Below are 15,247 nucleotides of genomic sequence, written 5' to 3'. Positions count from 1 at the left end.
TTTTGATTGAGATTGCAATGACGTATATAAATCTATAGATCAATTAGGGGAGAACTTACTTACATCTTAACAAATTTAAGTTTTCTGACATGTGAAATGATATATTTCTCCAATATTTAGAACTTAATTTCTCTTAGTAATGTTTGCTTTAATACTATTTTAGATTTCATAAGTACTCTGTTAAATATATCCCTAAATATTTCGTGGTTTAATGCTATTATACGTGGTACAGATTGTTACATTTCAATTTCCAATTGCTTGTTGCTACTATATAGAAAAACAATTGCCTTTTATATTTATTTTCTATCCTGCAAATTTGTTAAACTCACTGATTCTAGAATTACTTTTGTAGATGCTTTAGATTATTTACACAGATGATCATATCATGTGCTAATAAAGGCATATGTTTCTCTATTTCCAATCTCTATCTCTTTTATTTATTTTCTCTTGCTTTACACCACTGACTAGAACTTCCAATATCATGTAGTGAAGTGAGAAGTATATATAGTGAGAAGAATATAAAGTGAGAAGCAGTGAGAGTAGATACCCTTGTGCTGGTCTTTATCTGAGAGGAAAAGCATTCAGACTTCCACTATCAAGTCTGGTGTTAGCTGTCAGCTTTTCGTGGATGACCTTTATTAGGTTTTAGAAGTTTCCTACTATTGGGGCGCCTGGGTGGCTTAGTCGGTTAAGCGTCTGACTTTCGCTTAGGCCATGATCTCGCGGTTCGTGGGTTCGAGCCCTGTGTCGGGCTCTGTGCTGACTGCCAGCTCAGAGCCTGGAGCCTGTTTCAGTCTGTGACTCCTTCCCTCTCTGATCCTCCCCTGCTCACGCTGTCTCTCTCTCTCTCTCTCTCTCTCTCCTGGAAATAAATAAAACATTAAAAAAAAAAAAGAAGTTTCCTACTATTTCTAGTTCAGTGAGAATTTTTATGATGAATGGGTGTTGAATTTTATCAAATTATTTTTCTGTATCTATTGAGCTGAGTACATAGTTTTGCTTTTACAGTCTGTTAAAATGCTGAATTATATTGATTTGGGGATGTTGAAACAACCTCACATTCTTTGGATAAGCTCTGTTCTTTATGAGGCACTATCCTTTTTATATATAGCAAGATTCAATCTGCTGGAATTTTGTTAAGGCTTTTTTTTTCATTTGTGCTCTACTTTCTGTAGGAGTTTGTATAGAATATGTATTATTTCTTCCTTAAGCATTTTGGTAAAATTCACCAGTGAAGCCATCTGGGCTGGCAGTTTTCTTTATGGGATGATTTTTAGCTACAAATTCAATTATTTTAATAGATGTAGTACTATTCACGTTATCTGTTACTTCTTGAGTGAGCTTTGGTTTGTGTCTTTCCAAGAATTTGCCCATTTCATGTAGGTTATCAAGTTTATTAGCATAAAGTTGTTCATAATATTTACGGGCTACCCTTTAATGTATGTAGAGTCTGTAGTGATGGCCCCTTTTTCATCCCTAATGCTATTAATTTGCTATTGTTCTTCTCCATCTTGTTCAGTCTGACTAGACATTTATCAAATGGTTTCTCATTTAAAAATGACCAGCTTTTTATATCATTACCTTTTTAGTTTTACTGCTTTTTATTTAATTACTTTTTGCTCTAACATTATTTTCTTCCTTCTTGCTTTGTGTGTAATTTTATCTTCTTATTCTAGTTTTTAAGGTGAATGCTTGATCATTCATTTAAAACTTCTTAAAGTTTTCTAATATAAACATTTGCTGCCATGAATTTCCATCTCAGCACTATTTGAGTACCATTTCACACATTTTTGTATGATCTGTTTCATTTTCATTCCCTTCAAACTAATTCCTATTTACTTTTGAGTTTCTTCTTTGATCCACAGATTATTGGAAGTGTATTTAATTTCAAATATTTAAGAATTTTTTTCAGGTATATTTCTGTTCTAGTTTAATTTCCTTGCTGTGAGAAAACTTACTTTGTATGATTTCAATCATCTTAATTCACTGAAATCTGTTTCATGGTCCAAAAATTTGGTAAGTATTCCAAGTGTATTTTAAATATTTTTTTAAGTTTATTTATTTATTTTGAGAGAGAGAGAGCATGCACAAGTGGAAAAGGAGCAAAGAGACGGAGAGAAAGAATTCCAAGCAGGCTCCACACTGTCAGAGAAGAGCCGGACATGGGGCTCAAATTCACAAACCATGAGATCATGACCTGAGCCAAAAAGAAGAGTTGGACATAACTGACTGAGCCACCCAGATGCCCCTCCAGGTGTATTTTAAAAGATCACGTCTTCCATTGAAGATTGAAGTAGACTATAAATGACAGGTTCAGATGTTCAAATTTGCTATATATTTGCTAATTTTTTTAAACTTCTTTTTCTATCATTTTCTGAGAGATCAGTTGTGAAGTCACTGAGCTTATTGTTGACCTGTTATTCTCTTTTCACTCTCCATTTTTGCTTTATGCATTTTGAAGCTCTGTTACTAAGTACAAGCACATGAATACTGCTTTATCTTCTTGATGAATTGATGCATTGATAAAATGTAATGGCTCTTTTATCCCGGGCTGTATATATACTGTGTTCTGAAATCAACTTTGATAGGAATATATTTAATTCATCTTTCTCCTGATTAGTTTTTCCGTGCTATATATATTTTTCATTTTTTATCCTTCAATGTCTATATCTGTATGTTTAAATTGAATTTCCCTGCAGATAATATAATTGAGGCTTGCATTTTGATTCAATTTGATAATCTCTGCCTGTAATCAGGATGGTTAGGCCATCTACATTTAGTGTAATGATGGACATGATTGGATTTAAATCTATCCTTTTCCCAGTTTGCTATATGACTCATCTATTATTTTTGTGCCTTTCCCCCCTTGTTGCCTGTCTTATTTTTAACTAATTGAATATTTCTTATTCCATTCATTTTCTCTATGACGTATTAGCTGTGCTTTCTTTTTCTAGTAGTGGCTCTAGGGCAGTGCTTCTCAAAGCAGGACATTTTTTCCCTCAAGGGGATATATGTTAATGTCTGGAGACATTTTTTACTGTCATGACTTGATGGAAGTAGTGTTGGCATCTAGTTGGGAGAGGCCAAGGATTTGGCTAACCATTCTGCAATACATGAGGTAGTATGTCTAAGAGGCCCCCTATGACTTCATATTTCTCTTATTTCTTCCACATACCCTAACAACCCTCTCACAGCTGATGACTTCCTCTTGTACTACATGAAGCAAAGACAAGCAAGCCATCAGACACACACCCCTTCCCCTTTCTTCCACCAGAGCTGCACACCTCACATCTGCATTCTTCCCAGCAGATGTTTCCTCGTTAGGTCCTATCTCTGTGCAATGTTCAGGATCCCATTCATCCTCACCACCATCTCAAACACTTTGCCCTCAGTTAAACCCTCACATTTTCCATCATCCATCAATTTCTCTCCAAAGGATCATTCTCATTATCATACTTATATGCTCTACTCTCGCCTCCTAAAAGCTAATAAACATATCTCTGTTGATCCTACATCCCCTTGTAACAACTACCACATTCACTTCTCCCTTTCATAGCTAAATGTAGTTGAAGAGCTGCCCATATCTGATCTCTCTCTACCTCCACCCATTTCTTCACTTCTAGTTGCACTTTATATGTCTCTCAGATGGGCCATCTCTGATCACCCTACACATTGTGTGTGTGTGTGTGTGTGTGTGTGTGTGTGTGTGTGTTTATGGAAGGCTTACTGTTTGCTCCCTCACCAAAATATAAACATCCTACAGACAGGAGCCTATCAAACTTGCCCACTATTGTCTTGTATTATCATCTGTGACTAGCACGGAGCTGGGCATATAGAATAGTCCGTAATGACTGACCAACAATATGAGCCAATAAACAAATGCAACAGTGCTGCCAAAAATAAGATATTAGCTGTAATGTTTAAATTACACTCTTTGAGGGGGGTGCCTGGGTGGCTCAGTTGATTGAGCATCTGACTCTTGATTTTGGCTCAGGTCACGATCCCAGGATCATGGAATCAAGCCCCACATTTGGCTCTGCACTGAACATCAAGCCTGTTTAAGATTCTCTCTCTCTCCCTCTCCCTCTCCCTCTCCCTCTCCCCTTCCCCTTGCTCATGTGTTCACTGTTTCTCTCTCCAAAATAAAATATTTTTAAAAATATACATTTTGGAATGTGGCATGGCTATTTTAAAAATTTCACTTATTCACTGTTTTGAACTTGAAACTTCTTTTATTATAATGCTGAAATGACAAAGTTGTAGCAGTATCAGGTCGTTCCCTTTACATATCTTTTATGGGTAATGAAATGGTGAATCTATCAATTGATTGATCGATAGATTCACCATTTCCCAAGCATGCCTACAAATCCTTCAAAAGTTTCTAATTTCTAATTTTAAAGACTTCAGAACTAAATGATTTACAGTGTTCCAATCCTCTGTGAGGTACCTTTTCTCATTTTTCCCTCTTTTTTCCTTAATCTTGGACCCTGTGTGGAGTTGCAGTCTACAAAAACGACAGGCAATAATTTTACAAAATATATGACATTATCGTTTCAAACGGCCTACAATTTAACTTTATTAAGATGCTCATTTATCAAGTTTCTTGCAGTTTTCAAGGAGTACTAATGTAAATTCAAATGAGCTTTAAAAAATGCTTAACAAAATCCCATTAAAACACCACATGCTTTTTTCTTCCTTTACTATAATTCATTTGTCATTACTGGTGATAACCACCCGAGTATTTCTATATAAATCACAACTGCTTTTTCCTGCCTTCTTGCACCATGTTGTCATAGAGTGTTGCTTATGACATCATGGCACTTTGTCAGGAAAGTGCTTGTGAGGATGCGAACAAAGGTTAGTGTGTTCAGTCTTTCATTTTAGCCTTAACACAACTCGCTGATGGCCTTTTCCTCTCTTGGACCTTATCAAAGCTTTGATACTGAAACTATCCTTAGAAATAAGAGTTTATGTTCAAAACTATGTAATGTTAAACACAATCATTTCAAAATGAAAAGAAATTTTATACAAAACTCAAATTGCCTCATCTTCGAGTGCTAGAAACATCAGGAAAGCAGAAATTCTCCCCCAAGCTTCCCGCATTTCACCCCCCCCTTGGACTTCAGGTTACAGCAGAAACCCCAAAGCAGGCAAACCAGTGGTGCACAAATTCCTCTGAAAACTTTCAACTGTTTAGCCATCTCATAAGATCTCAACCAGTCTCAGCTTCAGTTTCTGAAAGATGTTTTAAGAAATTGAGTTCTGGTTATTTTAATAGCATTGCTGATAGCAGGCACAGTCCTCAAGTTGAAGGAGAAACTATTGAAGTCAAGGACAGTTCTCGTTTTTATATTTCAGTTTCTTTATTTGAAATGCTCTTCCATTTCAAATGGCTCAGTCAATTATTAGTTTCTTCTAACACCATCATGTTTGAGCAGAGGAGGGGCAATTGTACATTTTGATTAATGGTTTCCAAGAAGCTAAAGTCACATAATGCTCATTATTTTAGCAGAAAGAGCGTCCTTTGTTCTCATTTATTATACATGTTTTTAAACTGGGCTTATCATGTCACTCCAGTGATTTTTGCCTCGGAGGAATATTTTGAATTTTGAATGTCATAAGAGCATTTTGTGACTGATTAAAATATAACAACTTATATCAAAGGGATGGCTCCTTGTTGCCTCTCCTCCAAAGAACCTTAAAAATCTGAGAAATGTCGATTTCTGAGAAATGTCGATACTAGAGCCTTTAGCTATGTGAGAATCCCTTAAGAAGCGATCTTTGAATTATTTTAAAAAGTATTTTAAGAAGTAATGCTGGTATCATCAAGGAGAAAGGTCTGCCTTGTAATAATTTTGGAAACCTTAAACATAATAATTGTAAAATGTCTTTTTCCCCCTAGAACTTATTAATGGACCAGATATGAATGTGACAATTTACTCACTTCACTACACTTTGGAGTTGGTAATTTTTAAACATGGCGAAAATAGAGGCCTTGAGGTTAAGGTGCCTTTTCTGTGATGGTGGCCATTGTTCAATTACATAAGAATCAACAATTTCAAAACTATTTTTTAAAAATCATCATTTGCTTTACCATTATTAATTCAATATTTTAGTTAAAATCCCTGATGTAGAAGAAATGTAATTTTACATTTATAACTAATGATCAACAATATGTATATATATGTGTGTGTGTTTTCCAAACAAAATTGAATTCTGACTGCTTTAAGTTCACCCTTGACTGCTGATCTGAAAAAACCCATATTACTAGAGTCAGTATTAGCCTACTTGCTCCTGAGTTCTTGAAGCTCCTGTCCTTAAATAGGGAGACCAGGGGACCAGACCTCTGGGCCAGTATCTTAATCCATTTGTAAGTGCAGGAATACTTCTCAATGCAATAAGTCCACTGTGACAAGGACAAAATAACATTGCTCCTTTCATCTGTTATTTTGTGGTGAATAATGTTTTTAATTTGGATGCGAGGGTACCATCTAACCCTGAGAGTTTCCAGTGTCATTCCAGAGTCATAAAGCCTTAAATATAGGCCATAGGCCATAATTCTTTGCTGAAATAATATTGGATTTAATCAGCACTTATTATGTACACTCTGTGTTCTAGATGGCATCACAATGTACCTTACAGCCACCAGGCCTCACAGCAATAGTAGGATTTTAATTGCAGTGTCAACAGGCACGAAAGCCTTAACAGGGGCCTTTTAGGTCACCGTTATTTTCCCTTATCAGTTTTCATGCTATCATTGTTCAGATCAACTTCAATTTGGTTATAAGATACTTATCAACATTACAGATACTTTAAAAGAAATTTTTGCTTTCCAGTATCATCCACTCCAGTTCTTAACTATAAAAACTATTTGGAGTAAAAAAAAGGTAATTTTTAAGTGCCTAATTCTGCTTCCTAACTTTTTCCTCACCATTAGGATGAGAATCACAGAGGACAAGACTGTTGTGTTAGTTTAAAAGTTTGTCCACAGAGTTTTGATAATCCTTCCCTTGAAACGTGGATCCTCCTCTACTTGGGGGTGAGCTAAATTTAATGGCTTCTAATGTGGCAGAAGTGACCATGTATGAAGTCCAAGGTCATAAGAGGAATTGTAACATCTTCCTTGCTCTTGCTTTTTAATGTTTATTTTTGAAAGAGAGAGAGAAAAAGAGAGACAGAGAAAGAGAGTGCATGCATACGCAAGTCGGGTAAGGGCAGGGATGGGGGACAGAGGATCCAAACATCAGGCTGTCTGCTGTGCTGAGAGATGAGGGGCTTGAACTCACAAACTGTGAGATCATGACCTGAGCTGAAGTCCCACACATAATCGACTGAGCCACCCAGGTGCCCCCTCTTACTCTTGCTTTTGGATCCACCATTCTGGGGGGAGATGGCTGCCTTGACATGAGGACCCTCGAGCAACTATGCAGAGAAGACCACATGCAGTGGAATTGAGGCCTCCTGCCAACAACAGTGTGAATGAGCCCTTATTAGAAATGGATCTTATGGCTCCAGCCGAGCCTTTAGATCAGGGGTCAGCAAGCTCCAGTGCATGGGCCAAGCCCCTCCCATGGCCTGCTGTTATATGGCACTCAGACCTAGATAGGTTTTTACATTTTTGATTGAGGAGGAGAAGAGAAGAACATGGAGAAAGAGGAAGAGGAGGTGGAGGAGAAGGTGTGACAATGTGAGAGACTGAGCTTAACAAACTTGCTATGTACTGACTCCCTTTCAGATGACTACAGTTCTGAATAACAATTTGATTGCAGCCTCAGGATATACCCAGCACCAGAACCACAAACCTAAGCTGTTCCTGAATTCCTGACTCTCATAACTGTGTGAGATAATAAATGTTTACTACTGTTTTAAGCTACTAGCTAAAACAACTAGTTATATGATGAATTCTATCTTAGTCCTCAAATGCCCATTTCCTTCAACAACATTCTATTTTGAAAAACTGCACACAATCTTGATTTAATTGATTTCTTCCTCAAGATTAGATTCAGGTTAAACATTTTGCCAAGAACAGTACCTAAACTATACCCTATTTCCTATCTTTCCTGCTTATCCATTAGATCTCAGATTAAACATCTCTTTTGTAGGAAAGTCTTCTCTGAGGCTTTGTTAACCTACAGTATACAGAATTTTTCTTTCTTATGTTCTCTCATACAACAAAGTCCTAAGTGTAGTTGGGTTAATATTTGTTACACCCATAGAATGTACCCTGAAAGGTTAGAAATCGCATCTCTGTTTTAGCCTGTATTAGCACTGTCCTTGGGAAAGAATAGATTCTGAACAAATAGTTGTTGTATCAATACCTTTATGAGTAAAGTCATTGATTCACAGCTATTTTATCCAATTGCTCAAATATGCATATTAATTTTACCTAGCATTTATTGGATGACTACTATCTGTTAGGCCTATATTAGGCATTTTAAACAATAGGTGTAATTCAATGAAATATGCAATATTCACTTATTAAATCATTCAATAAATTATTTTAAGTGTCTACAATGTGTAATATTTTGCATTAGGGACTACTGGCTAGTTGATGCAATTATGAATCTCAAATCATTTGAGCAAAGAAAATGATCCATAATTTTATAATTTCTTGTTTTAAGGAATTTGAGGAAGAAACTATATGTTATAAAATTGGTGAGAAACAATGGCATTCCAAAAATATATGGCCTCAATCCACCAGCCAATCTAGATACAAAAGGAGACAGAAACTAAGTTTTCTGTTATTCCACAAAATTTGGGAAGTTTGAAATGGATCTCTTTGATCTATGGAAAACACAGATTTGTTTAGTTTAGCAAAGATATTTATGAATTTTATGATAGAAGACTCTGAGCACAGATGGTCAAAAAAACAGGAGATGAACATGGAGAATTTAATGGAAGGAATTGAAATTGGTAAGTTGGGAAGGATTTGTATTTGTTGCCAAATGTAGCACAGAAGCAAATGTATCATTGCAGGGACACAGGTATCAACTTAATGCATGCCTGTTGTGTGGCTACATCACACCTGACTGTACTGAGCACTCAGTGGAATTGTCTGGAACCTCTTTATTTGTTTATTTTTCAATGTGGAAATCTGTGCCTAGTGCTCAAAAGTTCTATGGGTATACTAGCCATATCAATTACCAAGCAAAAACAGAGGGCAAAGGAAACAAGATAGCAAATGACAAAAGACCCGGATGCTCTTCCTGTAACGTGCTATTTCCAATCAATATGGCAGAACTAAGAATGAGCATGAAGGTCTATCTGTCTTCTGGCCAAGATTGTGCCCTTAGAGGACATTTCCTGATTTTATTTTTTTCCTTTAGTTCATACAGGCAGTAGGTCAAGTAAGGCAAATCACACCTGATACTTCCTTTTTCGTATTTTGACACCAATAAAGTCAGATCAACAGAAACTTATTGAAGGAAACATTGGTTCAAATTTTAAAAAGCAACATGTTTATAACATGCTAGGCACTATTTTATCATATGGGCTTGTGTGTATTTCTCTTGTAGCCTACACACACACGCGCGCGCGCGCGCGCACGCGCACACACACACATATTTTACATACCATAGCCAGCTTTATATACCATAGCCAAGTTAGTGAGGTGACATGCAAAATAAAAATGGAAAAAAACTATCTGTAAGCTTATTAAACCTCAAATATAATGTTAATCCTCTTCTAAATATTTTTTAGTATAACAAAAATAATATACTCATCTAAGAAAACTTGTTTGGCCATTGGATATAATTTACAAAAAAGATACATAAGGCATCAGGTTGATGAGTAAGGCCATAAAGAAGCTCAGAGTATTCTTAGTTGACACTTTGGAAATTTATTTACCCAACTCTATAAACCAAGGTCAAGAGCCATGGACTTTGTAGAATTCCTTACTGGATCTGGGTGTTGCTCACTCCTATGATGGAGTGAATTAAAAGGTTTAAGGTAAATAAACTGCCTTGGGAAGATTGATTCATCTCTAGAACCACCAAGGGACTGCTGTGAAAGAGTGAATACTAGTCTTTTTTATTTTCTTTTTTCTCTTTTCAACCCTATAGGTGGAACTCAAAGTATAGCCTACCTAATTTTTTAAAAAGGAAATATTTGGTGTTCTCAAGACATTAAATTCAATAGCTTAATGCATTCCACTTGAAATTTGTGTCTCCTTTTTAATAGACTACAATCCTGGAATCCTTTCAAATTTCTAGCCAAGGAGCAGATGACCTAATGCATGGCATTTCAATTAAGGCCACTATCATATATTTTCCTCTTTTAGAGAAATCTGTTGAGAATACTACAAGGTTATTTGGAGTTTTCTTCTTCTTTTTTTAACCTCAGCCTTTGACTTAGATAATTGGCTAATTATGGGCTATGATGGATGGATTTAGTACAGATTTTCATCTGATTTCCATACCAAGCCCATAGCGTAATGCTATTTTGGTAGTTTGGGAAGAATGACATCTTGAAACACAAAACAATCATTTCTAGTTGTCATTTAAAAGATCATCTGTTCTGGCAGCACCTGGGTAGCTCATCTGATTAAGTGTCTGACTTTTGGTTTCAGCTCAGGTCATGACCTCACTGTTCATGGGTTTGAGCCCCACATTAGGCTCCGTGCTGACACTGCGGAGCCTACTTGGGATTCTCTGTCTCCCTCTGTCTCTACCCCTCCACGACTCATGCATCTCTGTCTCTGTCTCCCACTCTGTCTCAAAAAGAAATAATAATAAGAACTTAAAAATAAGTAAATAAATAAGATCATGTGTTCTGCCATTACTCATTACCAACCTTTCCCATTTTTTAAACTTCTCTTTTATTAAGGAAAAATTCAAGCATATACAGATAAAATGGGATGGTATAATAAACTTATATGTACCCAGCTCCAACAATAATCAACTTCCTACTTTCTTATTTCATCTATATTCCTCAACATACTGTCCACAGCTTCACTAGATTATTATTTCTTTAGAGTTCTTTTTTCCAGCACTCTTTTTAGTTTATAACTTGACTACTTGATGTCACCTCCGGATTAGAGTGGATGTGTGCCTCCTACTATTAAAAATAGAAATACATATAATCATTGTTTGTACATACTATAGAAGGCAAGTATTTGTCTTGATCTGGCTTTAATATACAACTGGGTTGGCAATGCAATCCCTGCCAAAGAGAAGAGCTGCAGATAACAATTCTGAGAACAAAGTCATTGTTTCTTGTCATTGACTAATTTTCAGCCTGCCCAGTATTTCTCCCCCTTCTGGGAACTCAACCACTGTCTTTGTTGAGCCTGTTTCTTATGGTTCAAGTAGGCAGCTCTGCCCTGCCTAGGAGTGATGTGTGATTCAGACTGTCCAGAGAACCCCATTCCTGTGGTAACTAGAAATCCTCTGTGGACCCTGGGGCAGAGGCTCTTACATTGCTTTTCAGAGTGTGAGCTATGAGGACTATGAATATTTGAAGATAAAAGTCATTTCCCTGGGCACGTGGGTGACTCAGTCAATTAAGCTCTGGTCACGATCTCACGGTATGTGAATTTGAGCCTCACGGCATGCTCTGCACTGACAGCATGGAGCCAACTTGGGATTCTCTCTCTACCTCTCTCTCTCTTCCTGCCCACTCAAAATAAATAAATAAAAACTTTAAAAAAATCCCATCAGGAAGAGACAGCCTAAGAATCAAGCATTACAGAAGGAAGAAAAACAGACCAAAGTAGTCAGAGATAGATGGAGAGAGACTGAGAGAGACAAAGAGAAGGAGAGAACAACATCATTTGGACACTTGAATACCCAGCTCTTCCTGGGGCAGTCCTGACTTTTTCAGATACATGAGACAATAAATTCTGTTTGTTTCAGTGGGTGGTTTAAACGGGTTTTATGCCACTCAAAACAGAATCCTAATACAACAAATGTCTCCCAACATTTTGCTGACCACCAGCCATAAATACTATGTCACAAATTCATTCAGTGTTAAAGTGACCTGGCAGCATGTTTCTCAGCCACCCTCATAGGGGCAGGGACCTATGTAGAGCCATGTCTGTGAAGAGCTGGGATGGCCTAGAATCCTGAGTATGAGAGTAGCGTGTCCAAAAATGAATTCTTGATCTTTCCCTGCAATCATCTTCCTCCTTCGGTGTTTCCTATCCTGCAAGTGGTGCCTCCATCCACCAGTTACATAAAATGGAAACTTAAATTCTGTGCTTGCCACTTTCACTCCTGCACATGCCATCAGGCCACCAGTAAAACTTGTCCATTCTGTCTTTGAAGCACAGCTCTGCTTCATCCATTTCTCTCCATCCCCACTGCCCCCGGCCTCTTTGAGCTAAGTCAACTCTCCTTTGCACAGCTCTACCAGATTGTTGGCTAAATACCAGCTTCTGTCACTCCTTAAAACCATCAATGACTTTCCATCCACCCTAGAATGATTCTCAACCCTGTCAGAACAGGCTGCAAAAAGCCCCACATCCTCCAGTCCCCAACCAATCCAGTCCAGGCCCATGATCCACGGTGCCCTAGCTCACTCATCATTCCAGCAAAGGACCTTTTCTAGTTAGGGCACGATACCCAGCTTTTTATCACCTCAGCATCCCTGGGCAGACTGTTGACCTCTTTCCCCAGCTTTCATTGTGCAAAATACCACTTATTATTTTGTTCTCAATTTAATGGCACCTATATAGAGAAGCTCTCCCTAAACTTTCTATCTGAAGTAGTTTCTTCTGTGTGACCCTGTAATTTACCCTTATTTTTTTCCTCAGAAACATGTATCACAATTTTTAATTTTGTTTATTTCTGTGTTTACTTGTTGACTTGTGGTCTCTCGGTTTGTGCTGTAAGCTCTGTGACACCACCATGGCTCCTGCCTTCACCATTGTCTGGAGGGCCAGACACAGCTCTTGGCTGTGGACATCATGACACTTAATAAAGCATTTAATAAATAAATTACTTAAAATAATCATTGTTTAATGAATCTTAGTAAACAATGACAGAGACTAAGTAGCTTTCTAGGAAAGTATGTATGTATAAAGTTTTCAAAAATATATATTAGAAAGTTTTTTTTCAAAAGTTAGAGGTACCTGGGTGGCTCAGTTGGTTAAGCCACAAGCTCTTGATTTCATCTCAGGTCATGATCCCAGGGTGCCGAGTTTGAGCCCCATGTTGGATTAAGTGTGGAGGCTGCTTGGGATTCTCTATCTCCCTCTCTCTGTCCCTCTGCTGCTTGCACATGAGCTCTCTCTCTCTCTCTCTGTCTCAATAAATAAATAAACTTTAAAGGGGAACCTGAGTGGTTCAGTCAGTTAAGCGACTGACTCTTGGTTTTGGCTCAGGTCATGATCTTACAGTTCATGGGTTCAAGCCCCACATCAGCCTCTGCAATGCCAGCATGAGGACTGCTTAGGATTCTCCCTCTCTCTTTCTCTCTACCCCTCCCCTGCTTGCACTCTCTCTCTACCCCAAGAAAAAGAAATAAAATTAAAAATAAGTTAAATTATATAGAAGTCTGTGTTAAATATATAGAAGTCCAAACAAAAATTTTTATATGATGCTCTATAGTTAATCTATTATTATCATTATTACTATGATTATTATTATTACCTGTGTTTATGCCAGGTTTTACTGGAGACACCTACCTCACTTTCCATTCACTGGTTATTAGCTATGCTATGAATTCATAGAAGCGACTGTGCCCACACATGAGACTAAGGGAAAAGTGCCCCATTTTTGTGCTGAATGAGGGCATAAAGCAGGGCATCCTGACAAGTTCTGAAATCAGAAGTTGGATGATTGAGACTGTGGTAAAGCCAAAATAATTTTTAGTTTTAAGAGTTTGCTAATTCACACATATAAATTAACTGTGGAAAGAAAATTATTTTTGTATGTTATAAACAACCCTAAACTATATATGTTTGCATTGAAACAAATAGACCAGCAAAATCCACCAAATCATTCACCATAGTTTCTTTCAATAGTTGAGTTTGAATGTGGTATTATTTTTTGCATTTCCAGTTTCTACATGGTATTACATTTCAAATTCTATACAATAAGCTGCAAATCATGTTTAAAAATAAATATAATTCCATAAAATAAAATATAAAAGTATAAATCATATTAAAGGGATGAAATTATAACCTTGGAGGCAGAACATTTGCATACTTTGAAGGCCACTTTCGAGCAGGAAATATAGTAGAAGATGCATTGATCTTGTGTACTGATGAATTTGTGGGCCATGGCGTCATCATGCCCAGTATCATTATGGTATAATTTCATCTCATATTATAAGAGTTTTTGTGACTAACAGTAACTAAACTGTTACTACAGTTAACATTATTGGGATTCTGTTATGCACTGCACGTTGTAATAAACCCTCCTGGTGTATTACCTCATTTAATTCTTATCACAGTCTTAGGACTTAGGTCAGCAGTTGTCAGCATGTGCTCAGGGACTTCTGGGCATCTCTAAGATTCTCTCAGGGCATCTGCAAGTTCAAAATTATTTTTAAAATAATCCAAAGACATCATTTGTCCTTTTCACCTACAGGTGATAAAATGGGCTCAGAGATTTAAGTAAATTGACCAAGATCACACCAAGCTAAAATTTAAACCTTTGTCTCTCACCCTGAAACCTGCATCCTTAACCACTATGCTTCATCATTTAGATTTCTTCTACTTTTTCTCCAACAAATTTGCCACTTGGTATCAAGAAAACCTTTGAAAGTTGCCAATGCCCTTGTTGGTTTCCTGCAACTCTGCCTAACAGGGTGACTGCAAAAATTACAATTTTGAAGAGTGCCTGGGTGGCTCAGTAGGTTAAGCGGCCGACTGCGGCTCAGGTCATGATCTCAGTTCGTGGGTTTGAGCCCCGCATCAGGCTCTCTGCTGACAGCTCAGACCCTGGAGCCTGCTTCAGATTCTGTGTCTCCCTCTCTCTGCCCCTTCCCCATTCATGCTCTGTCTCTCTTTGTCTCTCAAAAAATAAATAAATGTAAAAAATTAAAAAAAAAAGATTTTGAAATGTTGAGAGAGCCTACAGAAAGCCATTGATCCCTTCATGCCTGCGACTTAGATGCTAAAAGTTTAGTTTTTACTTTCCTAAGTTTGGTCTGAAATTTTGTGGTCATTCAAGGAAGATGAGAGTGATTCCTTGGCTTTTCTAGAAGCCCCTCCCCCCCATCTTATCTCCTTACTTGTCCATCAATTCTATCCCTTCTGTATTACTAGCATTTTCTTACCAGTGCCACTTTTTGATTAAAGGCT

The sequence above is a fragment of the Crocuta crocuta genome, unplaced genomic scaffold (assembly GCF_008692635.1).
Source record: "Crocuta crocuta isolate KB4526 unplaced genomic scaffold, BGI_CrCroc_1.0 scaffold141, whole genome shotgun sequence".
NCBI lineage: Eukaryota > Metazoa > Chordata > Mammalia > Carnivora > Hyaenidae > Crocuta > Crocuta crocuta.
Note: the sequence above shows the minus strand (reverse complement) of the source record.